Genomic DNA, 26,295 nt, shown 5'->3' with positions numbered 1-26,295 from the left:
CGAGGCTGTAAAAGTAGACAGTGCAGTGCTACAGAAATACATATCCATATTACTAAAGTTGGTCCTTATTGGGTCACCAAAGAGTTGTCACCTCTGCAACCTGGCACTAAACTGGAAAGCAACATTAACAAAACTCCGGAGGTAATTCCAGCCTGAATTACCTCACTAATCACCAAATTAAATCAGAATGAAAAAAAAAAAAAATTAGCAGTAACAGTATCAACTTTCTTTTTCTTTTAACAAGTTCTTTCAAGAAAGTTTTTCCAAGACCTCATACTCATAATATCTCTATATTATAAAACATACAATTTTCTATTTACTGTTAGAGTCTCATTAATATTTAAATTGAGTTGGTTTTAAGAAAGTAAATGATACTTACCATTGTTGTTTTCTTTTTTAGTGTTTTCTGTATTTTAATAGATTGGTTTTATTACAAAAGAAGTGAGGTTTTAGAAAATGAAAAAAAGGAGAAAAGAGTAGGTGAACCATAAATTTAAGAAGAGTTGATGTGAGTGATTTGCAGTCAGTCATTGTGCAAGACAAAGGTTTGGCTTACCCAGCGCTGCTCAGAGCACAAGTACTGAATGAAACAAACGCTCTTCAGGTTTCTTGTCTCTGAGTGATTGCTGATCATGAGAAGAATGTTCAGTTGTGTATCAGCAAATCTAAAATATTATTGATTCAATTAGTCAATGTAAGTAATAAGTCACATCACGCTTTCAGGCTGCATATGGATGCATTTCCCGATGAAATCTAGACACGCGGAAACCCAGGCCATGAAAGAAGCACTGAGTGGGTGCGTCATACCCCTGTTCTAAACGATCAGAGAAAGAGCATCACCTCTCACATGTTGCCGCTGATCACCAACCAATTATTAGATCCTAATCTTTCCGTCCACAAAATCAGTGGGCTTTATACAGCTGAAGGAGGCAAACCACATACTTGAAGCTGTGTAGCTTTGAGAAACTACCCCGAAATTCTATCAGTCTTAAGTATTACAGAATCACAGAATGGATAAAGTAGACCCAAGACACACTGGGGCATCTAGTCCCACCTCAATTTTTCACAGTCAATAATTTCTATTATTTTTCTAATTGATGTACCCAAAGCAAAAAGCAATCAGTGCCTTAAGGAGTCCTCAAAAGATTAAGAATCACAAAATCGGATAAGAATTGAGGTTGGAAGGGACAACTGGAGGTTCAACTACCCTGTTCAAACAGAACCATTTGAAGCTGGTTGGCCAGGATCATGTCCAACTGGTGTTTGAATATCTCCAAGAAAGGAGACTCACAAATGCTCACTGGCAGTGTGTGCCAGTGCTCAATCACCCTCACAGTACAAAGATGTTTCCTGATGTTCAGAGGAAACCTCGTGTGTTTTGATTTGTGGCCATTGCCTCTGGTCCTGTCACTGGGCACCACTGAAAAAAAGACCCTTTCTCTGTCCTCTTTATACTTTCCCTTCTGGGAAGGTATAAAGATCTTTTGGAGATCCCCTCAGGCCTTCTCCAGGCTGAACAGTCCTAACTCTTCAGCCTTTCCTCATTGATGAGATGCTCCATTCCCTTAATCATCCTTGTGGCCCTTCATTTGACTCTGTCCAATATGTCTCTCTTGTACTGGGGAACACAGAATTGGACACAGTACTCTGGGCATTGCCTTACCAGTAGCTGAGGATCTCCTTATAGTCCTTCCTGCTGTGCTGACAGGTAAACATTGTAACCATCATTTTGAAATCAATTTAATATCTTGAAGAAATACTTGCAGTAATTTATCAATGTCGAATGACAGACAATTATAAAAAAACCAAACAACAAAAACAAAACAACAAAAACCCAAGAAACACTTGCATGTGTGTTGGTGGTGGCTCATTAAAAGATGTAATTTGAAAACTATTAATCGCTGAGTATATGCCCTTAATCCAATGGACTTTCATTGAGGGAGGTAGAAACACTCAAGAGAATTACAGAATCATAGAATAGCTGGATTGAAAGAACCCTCCTATAAAGATCACTTAGTTCAAATCCACTGCCATAGGAAGAGACATCATTCAATAGATCAGCTTGATCAAAACCCCATCCAACCTGGCCCTGAACACTTCCAGGGCTGTGGAGCACCTAAAATTTCTCTGAGTAATCTCTTTCAGTGTCTCATCACCTTTAATGTAAAGGATTTTCTCATGTTCCACCTAAATCTATTCTCTTTCCATTTGCAAGTGTTACCCCATGTCCTATCACTACTGAATCCGAAAAATCGGTCTGAAAAACTGCTCAGAGACTTTAATCTTTTGAGCAGCAAAGGTATTTATTTACAGCACTGGGAGCAAGCCAGCTCGCGCTGAATAAACTTACTCGAAGGCTTCCCAGAGAATCAACGTTTTTATACAATTTTCAGATGTGATTAAATGCATATTCAAGTGATTACAACATCTATCAATGCATATTAATAATAGGCGGAGTATAGGTGGAGCTCAGGTGGGGCTTGGGGCGGTGCTTCTCTTGGCTCCCCATTTTGGAGGGGAGTTCCCATCTTCCTCCATGGGGCAGGGGGCTTCAACTCATCTTCCTCAGCTTGACCCTTCTTCTTTTCCATTGTTCTTGACCCGCTCACTGAAGCTTGGAAAAAGCCCTGACTCCAGGCCTATTTCTCCTATTCAAATGTCTACCTGATCCTGTTATATTTCTAATTTATTGCCTCTAGGCCTATTACATGTTCTTGTACTATTCTCTGAAGCTTTGGTCCAGTAAGTAGAACAGAACGAGCACAGATCATTTTGGATGTTGGTAGCTTGTTAGCAGGCCCAAATTTCTTGGTTAACTCTTTTGGGCCTAGCCTCCTGTTTCACTACTTGGTAAAATTCTTACTATCATGCTTAAAAGCCCTCTTTATGTACTGGAAAGCTGCAATGAGTTCTCCCTGGAGCTTTCTTTTCTTCAAGCTGAACAACCCCAGCTCTCCCAGCCTCTCTTCATAGAAGAGGTACTCCAGCCCTTTGATTGTCTTCATGGCCCTTCTCTGGACCCACTCTAGCAGGTCCATGTCTTCGCTTCTTCTGGGGACACCAGAGCTGGATTTAGTGCTCCAGGTGGGAGTCTCACAAGAGCACAATGGAGGAGGAAAATCACCTCCCTCAACCTGCTGATCACACTTTTTATGCAGAATACAATTGGCAATTTAGGTTGGAATTGACTTTTAGTCAGTACAAAATGGGTACAGGAAATCAACAGGGAGTTAAAAAAGTCAAGTTGACCTCTATAACTCTCAAGAATCTGAAATTCTAGGCTGACAAATTTTGGCCATAGAAATACAAGGATAAAGATATTAAGGAAACGCATACACTGGCATTGGCCAGAGAAATATTAGTCTGAGAACAAAAGTGGTTTCATATTACAGAAAGAGGATGTTGCTTTTCATAGTCCATACCTTCAAAAAAGGTGAAGTCAGGTGAAGCAAAAAGAGAGATTCTTTTTTTTGCCTCATAACCCAGCACGAATTTGTTTGTACCCAAAAACCTGACTACACAGAAATATAAACACTTTAGAAAGCATTCCTATTAGTATATCACCAACCAATTTCTTTCCAAAGAGACAAATATGTTTTAGGACATCTTTGCATTTAGCTAGAACTTAAAGGTTTTTCTCTAACAATAATTGCTTAAGGAAACGTATGAGAACTAATGGTCTTTCCCGTGTGCCAAAAGCTTGTCCCTACCCCAGTCTGCAGATGAGTAGTGTAATCATAAATCTTTATTAAGGGAAAGACACCACATCAAATATCTTCAAACTCTCTTCATTTATTCTGTCTTTCATAGAATAACTTTATTCAATGATTTTTAGACCTAAAGAGTGGTAAAGTAGACGTACAAGTAAGGAAGACAGAACACTGTGGGAGAACTTACCACCAAATAAACTACTAAAACTATCTTTTTATGATTTAAGCAAAGACTTTAAAACTGACATAAAAATATTGAAAGAATGAGGAAGATTAATGTGTTCTCTGAGTAACATTTCTCATAGTGCATAAGGTCAAAATCAGGTTGTTTATTTTAGTCAGTAAGTTTCAGTATTAGACTACAAAAAATACAGATGATTAGTAAGCAATGATGATTGCCTATGTTATATGACTTATCTGTAAGTGTCTTTGAGTGATCGTTAAGGAAGTTCATGTGCTGAGCACAGAGCCACATCAGACTGTCTACAAACAATACCACATCTAGCTGTGGGGCAGTCTGTGCTTTGCATCAGTCCCCAGTCATCCAGATCTGAATAACCATTGGAGTGCGCAGTGGGGCACATGATCTTTCCTTCAGTGAGTAACGAGTGATGCAGAGGTCTAGGGTTCTCATCCCAAAGCAAAAAGAGATCGTGGCCATAATGTACACACAAAGCCTATGGTGTGCACCAGGGAATGCATCTTCTATGCAGTATGTTCTTTGGAATGTGTTGCCCTGGTTCTGTAGCCAGCTCTGGATTGTCTACATGTTTTATACTAAACACTCCCTGAATAAAATCCAAAAATGATCCAGCATTTGTCATTCAGACAGTTCAGACAACTATAATGCTACTTGATTTCCTACATAACCAGCACACCTCTATTCATGTATTACTATGGTTGCACGGTGTCTCAGATTCCACTGGCTGGGTGAGAGGAGCCCTGTGCCACTGTCTGTGATATGATTCTGTAAATACAACAATAGAGGATTCAACTCCTTTAGACTGAAGACTGCCTAGAACTCAAGTGTTTGATATGCAATTCAATTTCAAGATTCCTGTCATCTTGTTTAAATACAGGAAGAGAGTTTTGTTAAAGTTTTTACTTCAAATGTAGTATGGTCCCCGGGATGTACTATAGAGCATACTACATGTGACCAAGGGAAAAAAAACCCCAAACAATTAATTAATGGAATGCTTAATGAAAAAAAAAAAATCAAAAAAACCCAAACAAACACCCCACAAAAAAACCAAACCAAACCAAACCAAACAAACAAACAAAAACAACAAAAAAACCACATTAAAAGTAAGCTTTCTAATGCAAACAAATAACTGAAAACGGGTAAGGCTGTCCTGAAAGGAAGAGTGATTTCAGTACAAATGCATGGATTTCTAGTCTCTGAATGTATCTGAAGGCATGAAACAGGTGGAACCTAGTCAATTATCTCCTATTATCTGTATTATTAAGTATGGTTGTTCATATAAATGATATTATAACTGTCTATCACAGTCCTTTGTGACTTCCGAATTTCTGAAACTCTTAGCAAAGCCAGTGTAACTATTTCTTTTAGTGTAGCTCTCCCGGAGTTCAGAACCTACTATAGTGCCAGTGTGGAACACTGTGAGGTCCAAGAGGGAATTCACTGCAGGTGTGCAAGAAAGAGATACGTCCTCTCTCTGTCTGTCACAGGAAGGAAGTTAACAAGCCCTATGAGGATTTGGGTCTGCTTATTCTCTTCTGTACTTCTAATTAGGAAACAACCTAAAGGTCTCTCTCAGATACCAGGGAGAATCAATTACCCAACTGGGAATGAAACATTTATGTTTTAGAAATTTTTGGCTACACCAAAAACAAAATTAACCTTTTTAGATAACTACAGCCTTTAGAAGTTTTACTTGTTCTGGAAAGATTTCAATGTATTACTACTACCTCCAAGAATCCATAAAAAATGATTTGATAGAGACCTTACTTCAATGTCTTACTAAATCATAGTCATGCAAGCTAAACTAGTATATAAGAGAGACTAACTGCAAAAGCTCAAAAGATATACTAGTTTACAGATTAAATGCTTAGCATGTTTCTGGACATATTTTACGGATTGTGTCCTCATAACACAGTGTCCATAAAATGTAATACTTCTGTGGTTCATTCTATACTGCTGTTCTAAAACTTGCAAATTTCCAGCTGCTTTCCAGCACCCCTATGGAAGAGGACACATCCATTTTCCAGGGATTTCCTCAGTAAATGAAAGTTCTCAGAGCTTTAGTGATACAGTACTTGTTTCCATACATTTAAACACAACTACCCTGTTTTCTTGTAAAAACAGACCTAATCTTCTTCCCCACAGAACAACCTTTGAATGTAGTAGCAGACACCAAATTTAGACATCTAGAGGACAATTCTCTAGTGCCAATTAAAGCAGTTCAGAGTATACCCATCTCTTACTTCCTGTGCTCTGTGCTAGAGGATGCTGAGAGGAAGTGAGAAAACACAGTTCTCCCGGTATGCTAGTGATAGTGCTTCATTCTAATGAGCTGGCACAAGTCAGTACTTGCTAGTCCTGCAGGGAGAAGGATGGCTTAATTTTAACAAGCATATGGAAAGATAAAAAGAAATCTTAGTATAAATCACTAAAGTGGTTAATTAATTAGGGGACACAAACCCATAGGAAATCAAGCACTGTTTCCAGGGAACTTAGCTGTTGCTGTTGTTTTTTCCCCTCCCCATGGTTCTATGAGAATTTTAAGATGAAATAATGAAGTAAGATACTGTAATTCCTACTCTTCTTTACACATTGGCTACAACAGCAATAATGAGAACTTTGGCATTAAATACGGTTCTTGATAATTTTGGAGCTATTGGGCATGATCAGATTCAGATACACTTTCAGAGAGGGATAAAAATCAGGCAATCTCCTAAGTATTCTAGTGTTATTAACTTGAGAAGAATTCTTCCCAGATATTGGTTTTCATAGTGTGTAACCTTTCTTTCAGGTTCAAAATTAAAACAGACCAGATACTACACATTTTAGGAATTGTGTTTAGAAACAAAATGAGAACTTGGAAGTATACCATTCTTTTTTCAGAAGTAAGGAAGTATTTCTGAAGTATTTTCATTAAAAGTGAAAATTTCATTTTGCTAATATAGGAAACATGGTAAGTTTAAAACCCATGTACAGCTGTTTTTTTTAGTTCAACTTCACTTTCTTGAGATGTCACTAGGCTTACTTTCATTTTACCATGGGACTGCAACTGGCTTTCTAGAAGCTAGATCAAAATAAGTTGCTCTTTTTTCTTAAAAAAAAGACATTTAAAAAAAACCCAAAAAAACCCCCTATTAAAATCTTTCAGCAGTGAAAGTCATGACCTCTTTGTGCTGTTATTTTCTGTCCAGTTACTGAAATGTAGAATCCATATGTATGCCTGTTCTGCCTTTACAATTGAAAACAAGGGTGACTTAGAGAATTACTTCAACAAACCCCTTGTCAGTGCTACAGACCATTAACAATACTATAAATAGCATGATCAAATCCCAAATTGCAGATTCAGTCATAAAAATGTCTACATTTCATGCTGATTCAGAGGGGTAGCAACATTAACTACAATCATCAAGGAATGTGACATCTCCACAGGATTTTCTACAGCTCACCGGTCTGGTGACAGGACAATTGTTAAAAATTAATGGGGACCATCAGATGTAGATAAGTACAGCTTGGCAACTATGAAAGCCATCCTTCTCATTTGCAAGTGATAATGTAGTATTATTCCAGGATGATAGATTGTAATAGATTATTTAGATTATGCTTCATTCAGGAAACAGTAAATCTTCTTACTCTTTGAAATTCTGACCATGATATTTATTTTTTAAATTTATAAGCCAGAGATAGAAGAAAATTTTACATTTTTTTCAAATTTTTCTCTGTTGAAAGTACACTTCCACCTTTTGTTTATCCATTATAATCCTTCATTTCTCAATCAGTTAACATTCTAAGAAAGTCTAGATCCTAAAATCCAAAGTTTATGAAGAGATTGGTTCTGATAGTTAATAAGCAAAATATCAATATATTGTAAACAGTAATTCCCAACTCCATGTCTGGATTTATAAGGAATGATGTGAGTTTTATTGATATATTCTTACTATTTTACATGCCTGTATTTTTAAAGTGCAACAAAATATTTCAACCAAAATCACCAGCCTGACCAAGAATCTACTGAATTACATAATCCAGACTGTTTTATGCATTGGGGCAGAGTAAACTATCACACTGTTTAGAAGATTGCTTAAGAACTCCTGGATAGAAGCTGATCCAAAAAGGATGATCAGATAACTGGAAGGATGATCCTGTTTATCATTATGGACAATGACCATTTGTTCTGAAGTTATAGATTCTAGACACCTGATGTTGTTGTCCGAGAATGAGACTAGATAAGTGACACTTCTTTGTTCATGCTCACTACTCTGAATGTCTGAGGAGTTCCTAATGTTAATGCAGTGACTTGAAGACTGTCAGGAGAAAAAAAACATGTGTGATATCTGTGTCTTTTAGGGAGGAAAAAAAAAAAAAAATCAAACAAATTTAACCAATTTGTAATACTTTGAATATATGCAGTGCACATGACCAATAGATAGTCTCCAATGATTCTGACACCAAGTAAACAAACGGTCATAGAGAGGAATAAGAAGAATCTTAAGCGTGAGAGACAATGTTTGAACGAATGAAAAAGATGGAACATGTTTCCTCCTGTTGCCAGGCATGGATCTGCATTTCCCAAACTTTAACATTTCCTGCAAACACCAGTGGACCAGACTGCCAGCAAATACCTGTGGAACCTCAAAGTCTTACAACAAATGCTGTCACCAACACCCTTGCCACTGCAGAGATGAAGTCCAGAGTCCATCAATTGCAGAAATCATAACTGACTCAAGTGTACAGCAAATAATGAATATAATTATTGTTTATTATTTGTGCTACTTGTGGGATTCACTGATACTCAGAAATATAAGAGATCTTAATTAGACAATATTTAAAAGCCAGGAAGTTCAACACATAATTGAAAGTATTCAAAGAGGTTGTCTATATGGAGTGAATTTTCCCCCTCCAGAGAGCGATTCAGCTCATCTATCCAAAATAGATATCTTAATGATGAGATGAACTCTTTTTCAGAGATACCTCTTTCTCTCCACAGATTATAAGAGGAACCCTCCTGGCTAAAGTTAGCCAAAACTGATATCACTCTCACTAAACCATGTAGAATTGACTCTACCCATTCCCAGTGTCACACTTCTGCGTGGAAATACACAATTATGGAAACAAAAAGCACCATGCTGTATGTAGGGAAAAGATCTAGACTGAAGTTGCAAAAATACCTCAAAATCTGAGTTATAAGTCCTTGACCATGATCGTCTTTTAGTACAATCTTTATAGGGTTCCAGGACATTCATTGGACTTCACTGAAGATTCAAAATGAAATAGAAAACAAAAAAAGTTTTCATTGTCTGTACTGTTGGACAAATGCATAATTTACATTACTGGTCCTTTCATCATTCAGATGGGCATCCTATTGGAGAACTCCAAGGTGCGTTCTCCACATCAGTCCATCTGGATTTCTTTCCAAAGGAAAACCATGAGTTTGAGGGACAAACACAGATCTGCATCTTACTTTTCCCACAGTAGAAATACTCTTTGTAATCTTCTCGTCATTACTTGGTGAAAAGGATATATTATTTTTTTTCAGCTTGGGTAATGGAATATAAGGAAAGAAAAGTTAAGGGAACAAAACAGACTCTTGAGTCTCACCTGGCACCCTAACATGTAAAGGACCTCAGTGATGAACAATGAGGATGGTTGCAGAACAAGGTTTTAAGGCAGCTTTTATAATTTGGAAGATCCGAGAGGAGTCTCCTTGTAATCTTAGATAAACCAAAAACATGAACCATGGACCAAAGCTTCCAATATGAAAGAACTCCTCTGTCTCCTGTACTTCCTGAAGCTGGATACAAAAGAAAAAGCACTGATACAATACTACTTTAATTTGTATTTTCTAAGGATAATATTCCTTTGCCAATTATAGAGGAAGAAGAATTATTTTTAGTTTGAGTTTTTACTGCTGGTGATATGGATACTTTTTCAGCAATTGATGTTATTGTCATATTTCTGTCTAGCTGACATTTATTTTTTCTTTAAGAAATACTAAATGCATTGAATTTTTGTAAAAGAAAAAAAAATTCCTTTTGTCATTTTGCTCAAAATTATCTGACAAGAAAACTGAATAACTTGCGTAGGAGGAATGACTCAAATCTTCATTGTAAGCGTTATTACCTGATGTTATTGTGAAAATGTACAAGTTGACTCATTCATAGGAAATCAGACAAATGAAATGACCTATGCATACATTCAAGCAACCTCACACTAATTCTACCTTTAATATGGTGGATCATTGATGGAATATGGACTTTACAGAGTATGATCAAGTACAGGAGAAGAGGGACTCTTTTCCAGACCAATAGTCAATCCTGCTATGCAGTCCTTGTGCTAGCAGTATCATAGTTATCTTTATTATTTTAAAGAAAAAAAACATAGATCATAACACTAGTTTATGCAAAAAGGTATGTTTTTCTTTATATTTTTCTGTCAAACTTAGTTTCGGATTGAAAATAGGAAAAAAACCCACCCATATTTTCCCTGTAAAACGGTCTAACAGAAATTATTTTTTTCCTTCTGAAAGGTTAAAACTGAAGTAGAAGGTCTCGTTTCCTATAAGAAGTTGATTGCTATCTGTTTGGATTATCGTATCATTAAGTTTCCTTGGCTTGCTTAGGTCCCTGATTACTATCTAATAAAGCAACATGCATTGGTACATAAAGGGACACATTTATTAAAAACACACTTTGATTTCTTCAGATGAGAACATTGTGAGCATTTAACAAATGAGCATTACATCTATATTACATGCATCATCCTGTATTTTAGAAGAAACAACAGTAATTTATTTATATTTGAATTTTGGCTAAACTGAGTAGGAACAGAAATAGTGTGAGATTTGACATGAAGTTTAGTAAAAAAGCAGATAAATGAGATGGACCTATGCCGTGTGTAGGTATGTAACACTGAGAGGTGAAAACACTTTTTTTTTTAATTAAAAAGTATTGAAGGCATAGCTTCAAGGTTAGCATAAAATAAACTTGAGTTCAATAATGATTAAGCAAGAAGGGTAAGGTAGTAAAATGTTAAATACTCCTCTTCTTTATAGGTCATGGTCATTTCACCTTTGAACTGGAATTTGCTAGCAAAAAGGTAACAAAGCATAATAAATGCTTCACTTTAAAAAAATCTGTTCTTCTAACCCCATCCATATTATAGATATATCATTTAAAAGAAGCCTAGGATTGTTTGGCACATTGATATCCAGAGCTGAATTAACAGTGGTAAATACCAAGAGCTGCATAGACAGGACTGAACTAGTAAAGAGAAGTGTAATACAGCTGAGAAGCCCTACTGTCTTAAGTGGTGTTTGAGATGAAAATAACTATTACTCTTCTGACAGTGATTAGAGCAGAGCTAATCATAGCTGGATTGAATGACAATATATCTCAATTTTACAAGCACTTGTAATACTCATTGCATATGTCATTATTCAAAACTTTGTATGGTATAATCATGGATTGTATAATCACGGATTACTGAAATAAATACAGAGAGTTCTTAAGTGGCCTAGTGAATTCTAATCACTATAAAGTAAATGTCATCAAGCTTTTAAATTAACTGGAACTTGCTATTTATTATTTCCTATTAGGTACACTACTTGACTAGTTAAACTGGTTATTGGATTCTTCATACAGCAGCCCCTGAACTCCTTCAGTCAATTAAATTCTTTATTGCATCTGATTTGTCAATGTCAGTGTCACTTCTAATCTCTTAAATCCACATTGGCTCAGAAGCTTTAAAATGTACTTATTCTGTTACAAAATTAGGAAGTTACATAGACAGAATCCTTTCCCTCTCCCTCCTCTCTCTATGCAAACCACAAACCTGCTAATAATGCAAAAGATATAAACACTTGTTCTTCAGCCTCTGTGTCTATACTCATATACCTACCTCTCTAGAATGAGACATTTTTTAAGACAAGCTACAGAACTAAGTGGGAAAAACATACAAACAAAAAAAAACTCTGTTGGGTGTTCTGCTACCAGCATATTGTATCTCGAACACTTTGAATCTTTGACTCGTAGCACTTTAATCACAGAAATTAGCAAAACAAAGTAACTGTAACTAATTCCAGAACTGGGAACTTTAACATCTTGGTATTATTATTCACAGGATTTTATTTATATCTGCAAAAGTATTCCAGACATTTTTTAAAGTTATTACAATATTAAATTTCCTCTTCTTAAATCTCCCCATTTCTTTGTTCATCAACAAAAGCTAGATTTCAAAGGAAAAACACAGGTGTTAAAGGAAAAGGAAGGAAAATACAGGTATTAAATGACGGTTCTGTGAGATGGTCTTGTCAGCCTAATAACTCTTTAGTTCACCTGAAGAGCAGCATAAACATGCAGGCTATTTATTTCCATATTGTAAAGAAGAGTTTGCCAGATACAGACTTATTTTTCCTTTAAAACCATTCCCTTTCTAAAGGATCTCCTTTTTGCCAGTAAAAAGCTGCTTTTTACATATTATAGGTATATAAACCTCTGAACTATGAAAACAATTCCCCTCCCAGGTTAGGTGCATCACCTTTATTCTGAAGAGAAGGCAAACCAGACCAGACTCTTACCAGACACAGGGAAAACAATTGCTTCAGCTCGATCCAGCAGTGCCGTGAGCGAACAGGCAGCCTGAGAGATCCCTGGGCCTCATACGAAAGAGAGATAATTGGCTTTCACGGAGGAGCTGTAAACATCCATCACGGCGGGGCTGGGCGGCGGCGGGCGCTACCCCGGCCGAGCTGGGCGCTCCCCGGCGGGATGATGTCAGGCACAGCCCCGGGCGGGCGCTCATTGGCTTCCCTCACCTGGACCGGCCCTTAACCCTAAACTGCCGGCCGCCGACTGAAAGGTGTCTCTGATCATTAGATACACACACACAGGTGGGGTCTTTCTAATTTTTTTCCTCTTTCTTTTTGTCTCCCCTTTTTTTTCCCTTTCATTTTTTTCTTTCTTTCTTTTTTTTTTTTTTTCCCCCTTGCAGAAAATGAGATTGTACAGAAACTCCTGCTTTGGGGACCAGGTGCTTGTTGTGACTTAGCTATTGAATGCAGCAATTAAATAAATTCTAAAAACTAATTTGTCTAAATTATTAAACAAGACCCTCAGGTAACGGCATTTTCATAATCTGTTTACTATATGACAGTAATCATCAAAATATTGTAGAGAAGAGGTATTAAAAGAAAGGTTAATGTATGCAGCACCTGGAGAACTCACTTTTTAAATGATTTTGCATTGCCTTCTCTTAAGGTACGAGATTAATAAAGACATACACTGGAAAAAGGGTGTAAATTCAAGAATATTGCACTATTGTAGTGTCAGGTTGATTATTATATCTTTTTAAGTATTCAAAACTAACAGCAAAAGTAAAAAGATGCACAATTGTAGATACACAGTTATTCTTTGAATGTTAGGTAGCAGTCCAGATATTCTGTACTAGTAAGATGTGAAGTACTATCTATTTGATGAAGGACATCAAATGTATGATGTCCTAAATATAGTGGCACTAAGTATTTTGCTGTGTTACAGGTAATATCATAAATCATGTGAACTTTTGAGTCAAATCAGTGCTAGAATTACTTTCCCACTAATGAATATTTTCATCTCCGACCTTTAAGTTACAAAAAAATCCAACTACTGTGTAGAAAAATGCAAAATCTGATATGACACACATTTGTATCTTCTGTTCTATATAAACTTTTTTTTAATCTATGGAAACTAATATTTTATTTCAATGAATAGGAAAATAATTCAATATTTATTGACAGTAAATTATATACCACATGAGTTTATTTATGGTCTGCTATTCCTCATGACTAGAAAGGAAAAAAAAAAAGAATTTTTTTTAAATTATTACTCAGTTTGTTCTCTTTGAAAAAAATAAACCCACAAAGCCAAAGAACCAACAACACTATAGAAAAAAACTAGGAAAAATGAAATATAATTGAATAGAGTTTAGCTTAATCTATAAGACATGAAAGATAAGATTTCTATAATAAACTTGATAAACAGCTCTGTTATTTCTTTGTGGTTCTTTCACAATGTTTTAGAGACTCAGGAGATTAAATTCTGTGGACTTAATAAACAGCAGTTCTGTGTGGGGATCTGGAAGCTAACCTATTAGTCAAAACATACTTTAGGACAAAATGAAAGCCTCTGTTCATTTATTTCTGCTCAGAAAACATGGGAGTTCAGATGGTAATGTATATAAAAAAAGATTAATTGCTATGCAAAGTGACAAAATTGAATTACAGATCAGAAAAAAATTAATTTGGACATTGGGAATGCCAGCGTTGCTTTTGCTGATTAATGATCAAGGTAAGACATAGTAATTGCTAAGAAGATATGAGTTATAAGGAAAAGAATTATTGATGAGATAAAGTATGCTTAGATGTATCATATGTAAAAGTTACATTCTCTTTAATATTTAATGCTATAAATAGTCTAGATGACATATTGTCAACAAAATTTGATTATATTGGCTGATTCAGCCTGAAAAAGTCCCTAATTTCCAGTATCTGGTTAATCTTAACCTGATGAATTTAAGTTCTATACGTTTTTTATCCTTATGTAGACTACCCTTTATACCTTAACAGAGCGTATCACTCACAGATAACCTGTTAGACCATCTTTAATGGTAGACTGCCATACTTATACAAAGTCTTCTGTGTTCATAAAGTATGTTCTCCTATGGTGATAATACAACACCTATGCTTTATGAACTAAAGACTAACCTATATTAGTAGAAAATTTACTTAGAAAGTGTAATACAAATGCTAATTTGGAATATTAGTGGAGAATATTTCTTAGTAAATGGCCTGAAAAATTTGACATTTTCTTTATAAAATTCTTTTTTTCTGCAGTAATATATGATAAATTAATATTTTAAAATTGAACTACCTATGAATGTATTGGTAAATTATCAATTTGTTCTTGCTTCAAAAATGTCTATCACCAGTATTTTTAAAAACATATCTGAATTTGGAGACCTATGTTAGAGCAAAAGTAATAGCTGTAGATAACAGAACAATTCCATGATCCTAATCAAGTCAAACAGCATTTTTCACATTTCCCCATGCTGTCACACATGGGTTATAAGCAGTTTGAAATAGAAATAGTGAAAAAAAATATAAGATTTAAATCAAACAATTCAGAAAAAAAAAAATCTGTAAGGTCATTTCTTTAAATGAAAAATTATTTAAAGAAAATAAATATTTTGAATAAGTTACAAGAGCTCAAAGAAGAGTGTGCATGACCGTGTTTGAAATCCAAGAACACAAAATTCTTATACTCCTATCATAGTGCCTTGAGTTGTATATACGAAGAGACAAGCTTGTTAACTCTCATGCCTGGCACAGACTGTTGTTGTCAGTGATATTTTTTGCCATTATAGTTTCAAATCCAAATCACATGGAAAAAGAAAGAGGGGAAGAACAAGAAAATGAAGTGTCCAATGATTTCCAGTAACTAGCTGTATTTCTTTCTATAACCTAATATCAATCAATGTAGGAATAATGCTGAAGAATCTTACTAGAGTGGATATTTTAATCCTCAAGCAAAGGGAAACTCAGGTTTATTAGTATGTATTTCCCATGAGCTGAAATCATTATTGCATTTAATTGCTTGACAATTACTTCTGTCACATCAATCTAATGGTTAAACCAATTATTTATATTACAAAACATAGTTCTGCACCAAACACTAATTGAAAAACACAAGCAGTTCTTCAGCATTGCTTAACCTATATGTTATTAATATTGGAAGGTCTAGGTTTAGAGATTTTGGGGGACATTAGAACTCAGGTGATAAGAGTTTTTAGAGATTGAATATATAACTTCAAAATTATAGCTCTCATAATCCTGTTTATGAGATGGATGTCAAGTTAGGTAGACCTGATAACTATCACAAATATTTTTTTCTTCCTTAATTCAGGCTACATGAGCTATATGCTCTTAGAAGATTTATATCCACAAGATGGCAGGTCTGTTTGCATGGTCACTATTTTTTGCAACACTCAAACAAAGGAGGGGTTTTTTTGTTTGTTTGGTTGGTTGGTTGGTTGTTTTTTTTAATTTTATAGTAAGTAGGATTTTGTACCTCCTGAGGAACTTAAAAAAAAATCTCCAAACAATCCCAATAGTTATGCACTAATTAACCACAATGAAGAGGTAAAATTTGCTAGGTGTTGAGTAGATTATAAGAGGAATGTTTAACAACACAAACTTTATTTTTAGAGTTTTGAAAGAATCTCCATTTAGACCCGTATGTTCTTCATGCTTCAATTTCTACACTATCAAACCCAGTATAACCTTTGACAGATTCAATTTATAGAATACAAAAGATTCTACTGAGAAAAAAGGAAGTGCTTATATGCCTAATGGTAAACTTAGGTTGATAGATTTCCTCTATCGATAATGATATATTTTATTTTTCCTAATACCTAAACTCATCAAGAATGTTCATTTATGTTACTAAAATCTAATAGATAGCTTTATTCTAAGGTAAAAAATTCTGAGATGTTTATATGTACAGATCAACTACATACAACGAATAGCTGTTTGTACCCTGTAAAATAAATAAAATACAAAAAAACATGAATAACAGGTTCCAGCTCTCTTCCAGGGCATCACTCACAGCTGAAATGATTAGTGAGAATATATGTGAAAGCATTTTCTTTGTCAATGAAACTCAGTAAATTAAAATGAAGCTTTACTAAAAAAATGCATAATTTCACATGGAAATAGTTTATCCATGGGATGGTCATTTCAAAGGAAACTATTTGGCCTAGCTACCTGTCTACATACAGTCTTTGATGGCACTTCTGGAGTGGAACCACTGGTCCTTCAGAGAGGAAGGAGGAAGGAATTCTGAGTTACCTAAAATTTGTCTTTGACCAAACCCCTCTGCACATATCATTATAAATCAGTGGATGGGAGCTTATAGATTGTAGTAAATGCAAAATTGATTGATGTGACTTGCCTCTTAATGAAAAAGAGTAAAACTGTTTTTAAGTAGTGTGGGGCAGGAGTGCATGTATGAATGTTTATCATGGATCACTAACTTGGGCACTAACTCATTAACAAGGCAGCAAAGCAATGATTCATGGCTTAGGGGCACATGCCTACTCTCTCAGCGTTTAATATAATGAAAAAAGCACAACTTTGGGATGTGAAATTCCAACATCAGTTTGAAACTTAGGTTGCATCAGCATTGACTAGGTTAAGGTGTGCAGCAGGAGACGTAGATTAAAATGGTCTGAAGAGAAAAGGTGATATGATGGAAGGATAAAGGTAATTTGAGGTAGTTTAGACTTCTGTGAAGATAGAGCAAGCTGTCCAATGCATGACATGAACCTGAACTCAGCCAATTAGAGTAGATGATTCACTGCAAATTACAATCCCAGAATGATCGGTTCATATAGCCAACTGTAACAGCACACCACTTGTCAGAGCATTGTCATAAGAGCAGTTCTGGTCTTTCATCAGAGAATGTCAAAGTACATTTATGTCATGAAGTTACATTTTCATTCCATAAACTAAACTGTGAAAAGAGTGTTACAAGAAAAGGATTTCAACTTTTGTCTGCATTTATATGGGGGGGGGGGCGACATTCTATGTCAGGATAAGTTGACTGTTTTTTCTGGTCTGCTATGTGAGGGTCTATTTTAATACAGTTTTGTTTTTTTTTTAAAAATAGACAATTTTGTATGGATTGTAGTAATGCAATAAAGATACCTGGGTCAAGAATTTGCAACATTCTAAAAAAAAAATTATGCAAAGATTAAATTTTTACAATGAATAGAAAAATTATCAGAAAAATTTTAAATTTAACGTAAAAATGTCTACAGAGTTAGAAGGATAAACCACTTTTTCAAAAGTGACTTAAGCTCTAAGTTGCACATACCTATGATTCGGCTATTTTACTGCCTAGGTTCAGATATTGCTGGGCTAGCTGTGAATGCACCAAAACGTTCTCATAGGAAAGGGCAGAACCATGAAGATGTACTCACTGGGCATCAGTCATGCCGCAGAGAGCATGTGGAGTACCTGTCCTATACGTTCAGTCAAGAGCAATATCATGTTTATTCAAAACAGAGCCTGTTTGAACTGCTGTTGCAAATCAGGAACACTCTCAGCTGACTGACCTTCGTTTGAGCATGACACAGATATCATCTAGATAGATTAAGAAATGTGAAAATATTTTTTACTACTCTGATGATCACATCACTTCAACTGGTCACAAGATGGTCACAAGCATCTCCCTCGAGATGCATCAACCTTGCCAAAATGACACAATTTTTTAAATGGCTACAATTTTTCCATAACTGGAATCTTCAGAGAAACCTTTTACAAATCTGATTCCAGAACTAGATGGTATTCATACACAAACTCTGAAGAATTTTTTGATCTCAGAATTACTGGATGGTAGGGAAAAAATTTCTAAGACAAAACTAAGAACACAATCACACAAATTTTCTGCATAGCATGGGTCTCATGGGTCTTTTGATAACTTTGGAAATCATCCCTTTAGCACCTAACTTCCAAAATTGTTTTGAAAATCTTTTATTTATTAATCAATTATGTTTTGACTAATAAATTACTTCATTATGACGCCTACCATAGCCATATGGTAGATTTTGGAACGTTTAGATTGTCCCCCTAAGTTCCTTAAAATGATCATCTCACTCCATGAGGATCAGCACGGCCAAGTCAGATATGGCGATGAACTTTCTGAGCCCTTTCTAATAATGAATGGTGTGAAACAAGGCTGTGTTCTTGCTCCAACTCTATTCACAATCTTTTTCAGCATGATGCTCCAAAGGGCCATGGCAGACCTTGATGAAGAAAATGGTACCTACATTCGATATCGTACCGATGGAAGGCTATTCAACCTAAGGCGACTGAAGGCCCACACTAAGACCTTAAACCATCTTGTCCGGGAGCTGCTTTATGCTGAGAATGCCTCCCTCATCGCCCACACAGAAGCAGCTCTGCAGCGTTTAACATCCTGCTTCACAGACGCTGCTGAGCTCTTTGGGTTTGAAGTCAGCTTAAAGAAGACAGAAGTTCTGTATCAATCGGCACCTCAGGAAGTATTCCATCACCCTCATATCATCATTGGCCAATCAGAGCTCAAATCAGTCCAGCAGTTTAATTACCTAGGCAGCCTCATCTCCTTGAATGGTAAGATTGTTGGAGAGATAGACAACAGGTTAGCAAAGGCATATAGAGCCTTCGGAAAGCTTCATAAAAGAGTTTGGCGAAATAAACACCTGAAGAAAAGTACAAAGATCAGTGTTTACAGAGCCATTGTACTGTCTACTCTCTTATGTGGATCTGAATCATGGGTCATCTACTGCCACCACCTGCGTCTCCTAGAACGCTTCCATCAATACTGCCTCCGTACAATCCTAAACATCCACTGGTCAGATTATGTGCCTAATACATCTGTTCTAGAACAAGCAGCAATCACAAGTATTGAGGCCATGTTGCTGAGAACACAGCTGTGCTGGGCAGGACACGTCTCAAGGATGAAAGATCACCGCCTCCCTAAGGTTTATGATGAACTTGCCACTGGCTGCCTCATGAGAGGAGCCCCGAAGAGAAGATACAAGGACTCCCTGAAACGACATCTCAACCTTGGCCATATTGATCAACATAACTCATCTAGTCTGGTCTCCAGTCAGGAGGTCTGGAGACACACTATCTTCAACACTGCTGATGCTTTTGAGAAAGCATGCAGGATCACTCTTGAGGAGAAAAGACAATGCAGAAGGAATCGTGCCTTGCAGAATATACCACCTAAGGAGTCTTTCTGCTGTGCCTTTTGCAACCGGACTTGTCTATCTTGTATTGGCCTTTTTAGCCACCAGCGCACTTGTAACAAACGTGGGTAAAGCCCTCCCCAAATCTTAGTTTGCGAAGCCTAGCCATGATGATGATCATGCCTAGATAAGGCATTTAAAGTTCAAAACCTGAAATGTTATTTGATAAGTAAAAATATAAGAGGAAAAACTCATAATGACTTTACTCAGGAGTCAGAACATAACCTAAATTATAATGTACAAACTTCAGAGCTCTTTTTTTTCTAATTTCCATTTTGATAACGCTATGTGTGTAAGCCCAAACAGAAAGATCAAAAGCACTGCTGGGAGTTCTGATTGCTGTGTTGTATCGTTTATCCAAAGTAAGGATCATGGGGTAAATGATTGAAAATAGTACTTTGAATAATAAATGTTCGTTTCTACATCTTGACCTGTAAGATAGTTGAACATCCTGGAGTGGCATTTTCAGGGACTACTGCAGTGAAGGGAGGTCCATTAACATTTAAATCAGTAAGCAAAGGCAATTTTTGTAGGTCCAAGTCTGAAGCACTGGTCTTTGAGAACAGTCCTCATGATCACTACAGAATATGATTCAGGCATCCAACTCTTGAAAATTTCCAGTGTTGAACATGCTACATGCAAATTTACAGGGGATACCAAATGCATCACATGACATAGTGACCAGTGCACAAGCTGTACAACCCTTCCTCATTCACACAGGGATTAAAATTGTTCCTGAGTGTCATCCTAACATGATGACATTTTTAGCTGTTCAGTTGAAAGTTCATCAAAGAGGAAATTATTCAGAATAAATGTCAGTGTTTGGTGTTTTATCAGGAGATTTTGAACCAGTATGAAACGAGGAGCTTGTTTCTGTAGCTAGCATGACAGTATACAAAATCATGTCACACTAAAAAGGCAGAGGTTACTGACTGAGGTACAGTTCTGTGCTGACTGACCAAACAACCTTTCTGACGTGTTCAATCTAAAGTCAAATTTGAATTGACAAATAACTACATTTTTGTTATTTGTACACAAAAAGGTTGCTTCCAAACCCATGTATAGCAATATCTAGTACAGTCATTGCATTATTAATATATGTACACTGAAAAGATAGGAAAAATATTTTTTAAAAAAGAAGATACTAAACCAGGTACTTTTCTTCCGTAATGATTGCTAAGGAATAACAGATATAAGACAAAGACCTTGAGGAGAATAACATATTAAGTGACTTAGTCTTGAAGACACTATCTTCATTCTGACATTGTTTTGAGAAACAGGAGAGGAAAAGGTAGGTGGTGTCAGAAGTCTCCATTAGTGGCCGAAGAGATGGTTTAAAAACCAACAGTGAATTGCTATTATTTTTATATTAATATACAAAATTATATATATGAGGTATGAAGTATATAGTATGTTATAAAATGCATGTCAGCATATTTAAAAATAGAGTCTCTGATGGTAGTAAAAGAAAATAACAAAAAATATTACTAGTACAAGTATTCAACATTGTTCAATAAAAGTAATTCCAGGGGACAGTTGTAGTGAGAGGAAAAATAATTTTAAAGATGGTAGATTTAGATTGGATATAAGAAAGAAATTCTTTACTATGAGTGTGGTGAGACACCGAAACATGTTGGCCAGGGACACTGTGGATGCGCAGTCCCTGGAAGTATTCGGAGTCAGCTTGGATAGTTTTATCAATCTCGTTTATTGAAAGATGTCCCTGCCCATGGCTAGGTGATCTTTGAAGTCCCTTCCAATCCCAAACATTCTATGATACTATGACTTCATGACAAAACAATAATTATCTGCCACCACAGATCATGTTTTGAGTGTTATAATATTGACATGCAATTCGTTTGTCCTCCGAAAGGGTTAATGTCTTGAGAATTAATATTCGGTAAAGCACAATGTAGATTGCAAAGCCTATACAAGACACAACACTAACCACTACTTTATTAAGTAGTCTATTAAAATGATAGCATCTCAGGTTTTAGAGTAATTGCAATAATTAAAGCTGGTCAAACCGTTCTGCACAAGATAGTCAGATGAATTTTAGGGAGAATTTTCAATTAGCCTGCTAGATTAAATCTGTCTTGGTTTGAATCTGTCTGTGTGATTTAAAATGGTAATGCTCTGCTATGTATGGGATTCAGTTTTAGATTAACACTCACAAATTCAGGTATCTACGTATGAGTTAGGTATCTTATCTCACTTTATAATCAAGACAGAACTAATCAATGCAATCATTGGAGCCTAGAAATAAGCTCAGTTTGCCTTAAGCTAGGTATCTATTGCCATATACAGTTGTCTAAAAATGAGAGTTGTTTAATGTTATTTGAGATGGCCAAGGTTATCTGAATCAACATGTCAATGTAGTTGAAGTCTCCTTTCTGAGAAGTGACAGGTGAACACTGGAGTTACGGGTGACCTGCACCCTCCTTGTCCAAGGTCTGCAGGTCAGGCAGATTACCCAAACGTCACAAGTAGCAGAACCCTTTTATGTTCAAACAACTGAATAATTCCTTTAGTGGTTATTCAGACCATTGGGAAAACTTCAGCTGTTTAAATATAAGAACCTATATTTGATCGTTGCTATTTGAGAACCATCTGACCTAGGCACAGAGAGATGACATCTCCAGTGATCATAGAATCAGAGAATATCCTGAATTGGAAGGGGTACACAAGGATCATCGAGGCCAACTCCTGGCTCTGCACAGGACAACCACAAGAATACACCATGTGCCTGAGAGTGTTGTCCAAACTCTCCTTGAACTCTGGTAGACTTGGTGCTGTGACTACTTCCTTGGGGAGCCTATTCCAGTGCCTAACCACCTTGCGTGTGAAAAACCTTTTCCTAACATCCAACCTAAATCTCCCTTAACCTAAACCTCATCTGACAAGTTATCTGCCATCCCAGTGCAGATATCTCCAATACCATAAGCCACTGTACTGTTTTGGGCTGGGGTAAAGTTAATTTTTTTCATGGTTACTAGTATGGGGCTGTGTTTTGAATTTGTACTGAAAACAGTATTGATAATATAGAGATGTTTTTGTTATTGCTGAGCAATGCTCAGAGCACCAAGTACTTTTGTGCTTCTCACTCCACTCCACCAACAAGATAGCTGGTAGCTGGTGGTGCAGAAGAAGTTGGCAGGGGACAGAGTCAGGACAGCTGCCCCCAGGTGACCAGAAGAATATTTCACACCACATGGCATCATAGTCGTCATATAATGCTGGGGGAAGGAAGAAGAGGGGGGAAGTTCAGAGTGATGGCATTTGTCTTCCCAAGTCATCATTATGCGTGATGGAGTCCTTTTTTCTTGGAGGTGACTGACCATGGGAAGTGGTGAGTGAATTCCTTGTTTTGCTTTGCTTGTGTGTGCGCGACTTTATCTCAACCTACAAGTTTTGCTTCAAATTCTCTCTTCCGTCTCAGTTGTGGGGGAGTGAGTGGGTGACTCTGTGGGGCTTGTTTGCCAGTTGGGTTTAGACCATGACAATCACTGTCTCAAGTAATACTGGATATTTTGACAATAGATTTGAATCCTGTTTGCTGAGGTGAAATAGCACCTTTTCAATGTTATCCAGGATTACCTGCTTCTGTTACTTCCTAAAATAAGCCTTTATCTCCCTTAGTCCATCCTTACACTGTGAACAGAGATCCTGTGCCTTCCATAATATTTACATCAATACATATTTTCTACTCATATTCCATTCCAAACACAGAATGAAATTATGAATGTTTCTTATGTGATGAATCTCAACAAACTGAGCCTTAATCTTATTTCTACGGATGGCAGACTTTGTCTGATGTTCTAAAAATAAGGAACACTGGAAAAATAGACTATTTGAAAAAATAGTCCAGGGAAGTCAGAACTTAACAGCAGTGGGACTGTGAACTATAGTCTCTGTAAAGTCTTGCACTAGGAAAGTACATCTTCAGCACTGTTTTTTAAATTTATTGAAAATATAGTACTATTAGTCAATAGAATGAGCCATTTCATTTGGTGGGCTGGCAAATGGAAAGAAGGAGGTTAACATCAACACACCTTTTTATACTGTCTGGATCTCTTATTTTATGTGCTTTTATCCTACACACCAACTAACTAAACAGCAATTAAAAAAATCAGCTTTACAAAGAACGTATGTTTTACTTCTTTTTCCTTTTGATGTGTTCTTAAAAACTGAACTGTGAGCTAAAATAATCCCAGTTATTGTAATTCTAGAGACTGTGAGCATAAATTGCATATAGATCTTGAACTTGTAGATGAAGCACAGGAAGAATGGTAAGCAATAAAAGGTTTTATTGTCTCAATATTGCCTAAGATACACTGTGGGAGGAAAATCAAAAGAATAAAGCTATTTTCATCAGCAGGATTGTGAGAATATATGTGCTTTCTGAGGTGGGACTTCTCCATAATGTGTTTACTTTTTAATCACAAGGTTAAGATTTTAATAGATTTAATTTTTGTGAAACAAACATCAAAATATATTTTTATTTGCTGAAGTAGACATTAGGATATCTAGATCAGAGTATTTCTTGATTCATTCTACATAAAACTGAAATTTTCTTAAGAGAAAAATCTGTGAGAAATACCAACATGACAAAATTGGAGTTGTATCCTATGCTAGACCTTTGCTGTAAGTTTTTCCCTCTTGTTCCTTCTTTCTGAAAGCCATATCAAGAAATTGTTTTTGTACGTTAGTACGTATTAGCACAATATCTCACTGCATCTGCAGTGTAACACTTTTTTTGGTTCTATGAAATTGTATAATCCACTACTTTATTATTAATTTGATTGTGTTTCTCTTGCTTGTAATTAGTTTTATGAAATAAATTTTTTGGTTGTTTGTGCATAGTGGGTTGTCTCTAGCTGATACCAGGTACCCACCAAGGCCACTCTATCACTCCCCTCCACAACAGAATAGGGGAGAGAAAATATAACAAAGGGTTCATGGGTTAAGGTAAGGACATCGAGAGATCACTCAGCAGTTATCATCATGGACAAAACAGACTCAACTTGGGGATATTAAATGAATTTATTAATAACAAAATCAGAGCAGGAGAATGAGAAGTAAAATAAATCATAAAAACATGTTCTTCTCACCTCTTCCTCCTTCCCAGGCTCTACCTCCTTCCCCACAGTAGTGCAGGGAAACAGGGAATGGGAGTTATTGTCAGTTCATCACATGTTGCTCCTGCTGCTGCTCAGGGAGAAGAGTCCTTCCCCTGCTCCAGTGTGGGGTGTCTCTCACAGGAGGCAATTCTCCATGAATTTCTCCATTCTGAGTCCATCCCACAGGTAACAGTTCTCCATGAACCACTCCAACATGGGTCACTCTTCCACGGGACACAGTCCTTCAGGCACAGACTGCTCCGGTGTGGGTGCCACACAAGGCTACAAGTCCTACCAGGAAAATCTGCTCCAAAATGGGCTCCTCTCTCCACAGGTCTGCAGGTCCCTGCCAGGGCCTTGGTGCAGCACAGGCCTCTCACAGGTTCACAACCTCCTTCGGGCATCCACCTGCTCCAGTATGGGTCTCCTCCAGGGGCTGCAGGTGGATCTCTGCATCCTTATGGTCCTCCATGAGTTGCAGGGAGACAGCTGCTCCACCATGATCTGCACCATGGGCTGCAGGTGAACCTCAGCTCTGGTGCCTGGAGCACCTCCTGCTGCTCCTCCGTTGATCTTGGTGCCTGCAGGGCTGTTCCTCTCATGTAATTTCACTCTGCTCTTCTCTGGTCACAATCACATCTGCACAATAACTTTTTTTTTCCTTTTTAAATGTTATCACAGAGATGTTACTACCATTGCTGATGGGCTCATCCTTGGGCAGTGGTAGGTCCATCCCAGAGCTGACCGGCACTGGCTGCCACATATGATGGAAGCTTCTAGCAGCTTCTCACAGAAGTCACCTATGTATCTCCCCTCAACTACCAAAACCTGGCCACACAAACCCAATACATTGTGTAAAACCTATCTTTCTTAGACACAAAAATTTTATACAGTCTCTTATATATATTACTTGGACAGTGAATTTTCTGTTTTTTGAGGACATAATAGTTATGCCACAGTGAAACATGCTTTCTCCCTATTTAAGGAAAACAATTGAGGACATGTTTGAGATAATGTGGAAAGAGACCACTGTTTGACTGCGCTGACTTCATAGGTAGATGCTTGCCTGCTCCATATTTACCAGGCTTTTCCCCCTACACTTCTAAAACAAATGTAGACTCGCATTTTCTCCATTAACCTTGCTTTAATATAAATAAAATCCCAAATGTCTTCTAAAGTACATCTTATGATATAACCTTTCCTTGGATTCAGCTAATAATTAACCATTATTTTTTTTTTTTATTTTCTACCATACTTTAAGTAGCAAAATTATATAAATATTATCTATTCTGAGTTTCCTTATTGAAGTTAATGACTCATATATTCTACTTCATCTACTTTGGAGGAAATTAATAAAGTTTAAATCCTATTTTATATTTTCTTTTCTGAAATTAATAATCTGTATGACCTTTGCTATCTTTCTTTGACTTAAAAAGTA

General features: G+C 36.6%; 1 protein-coding gene across 2 annotated transcripts in view; it reads right to left on the bottom strand.

The window, feature by feature from the left end:
* Window positions 1–26,295, bottom strand: part of MGAT4C (MGAT4 family member C) — a 323,806-nt gene that overhangs the window by 107,893 nt on the left and 189,618 nt on the right. Inside the window, exon 1 of one of the 2 annotated variants that reach the window (XM_027663584.1) lies at window positions 12,485–12,636. The exons of the other annotated variant lie outside the window; for it this stretch is intronic. The gene's annotated coding sequence lies outside the window, so the exon portion shown is untranslated. Of the gene's footprint in view, window positions 1–12,484; window positions 12,637–26,295 lie in introns of those variants that run through there. 2 annotated transcript variants of the gene reach the window in all.

The sequence above is a fragment of the Corapipo altera genome, unplaced genomic scaffold (assembly GCF_003945725.1).
Source record: "Corapipo altera isolate COAL_440 unplaced genomic scaffold, ASM394572v1 1, whole genome shotgun sequence".
Taxonomy (NCBI): Eukaryota; Metazoa; Chordata; class Aves; order Passeriformes; family Pipridae; genus Corapipo; species Corapipo altera.
This window is presented reverse-complemented; position numbering and strand designations above follow the sequence as displayed.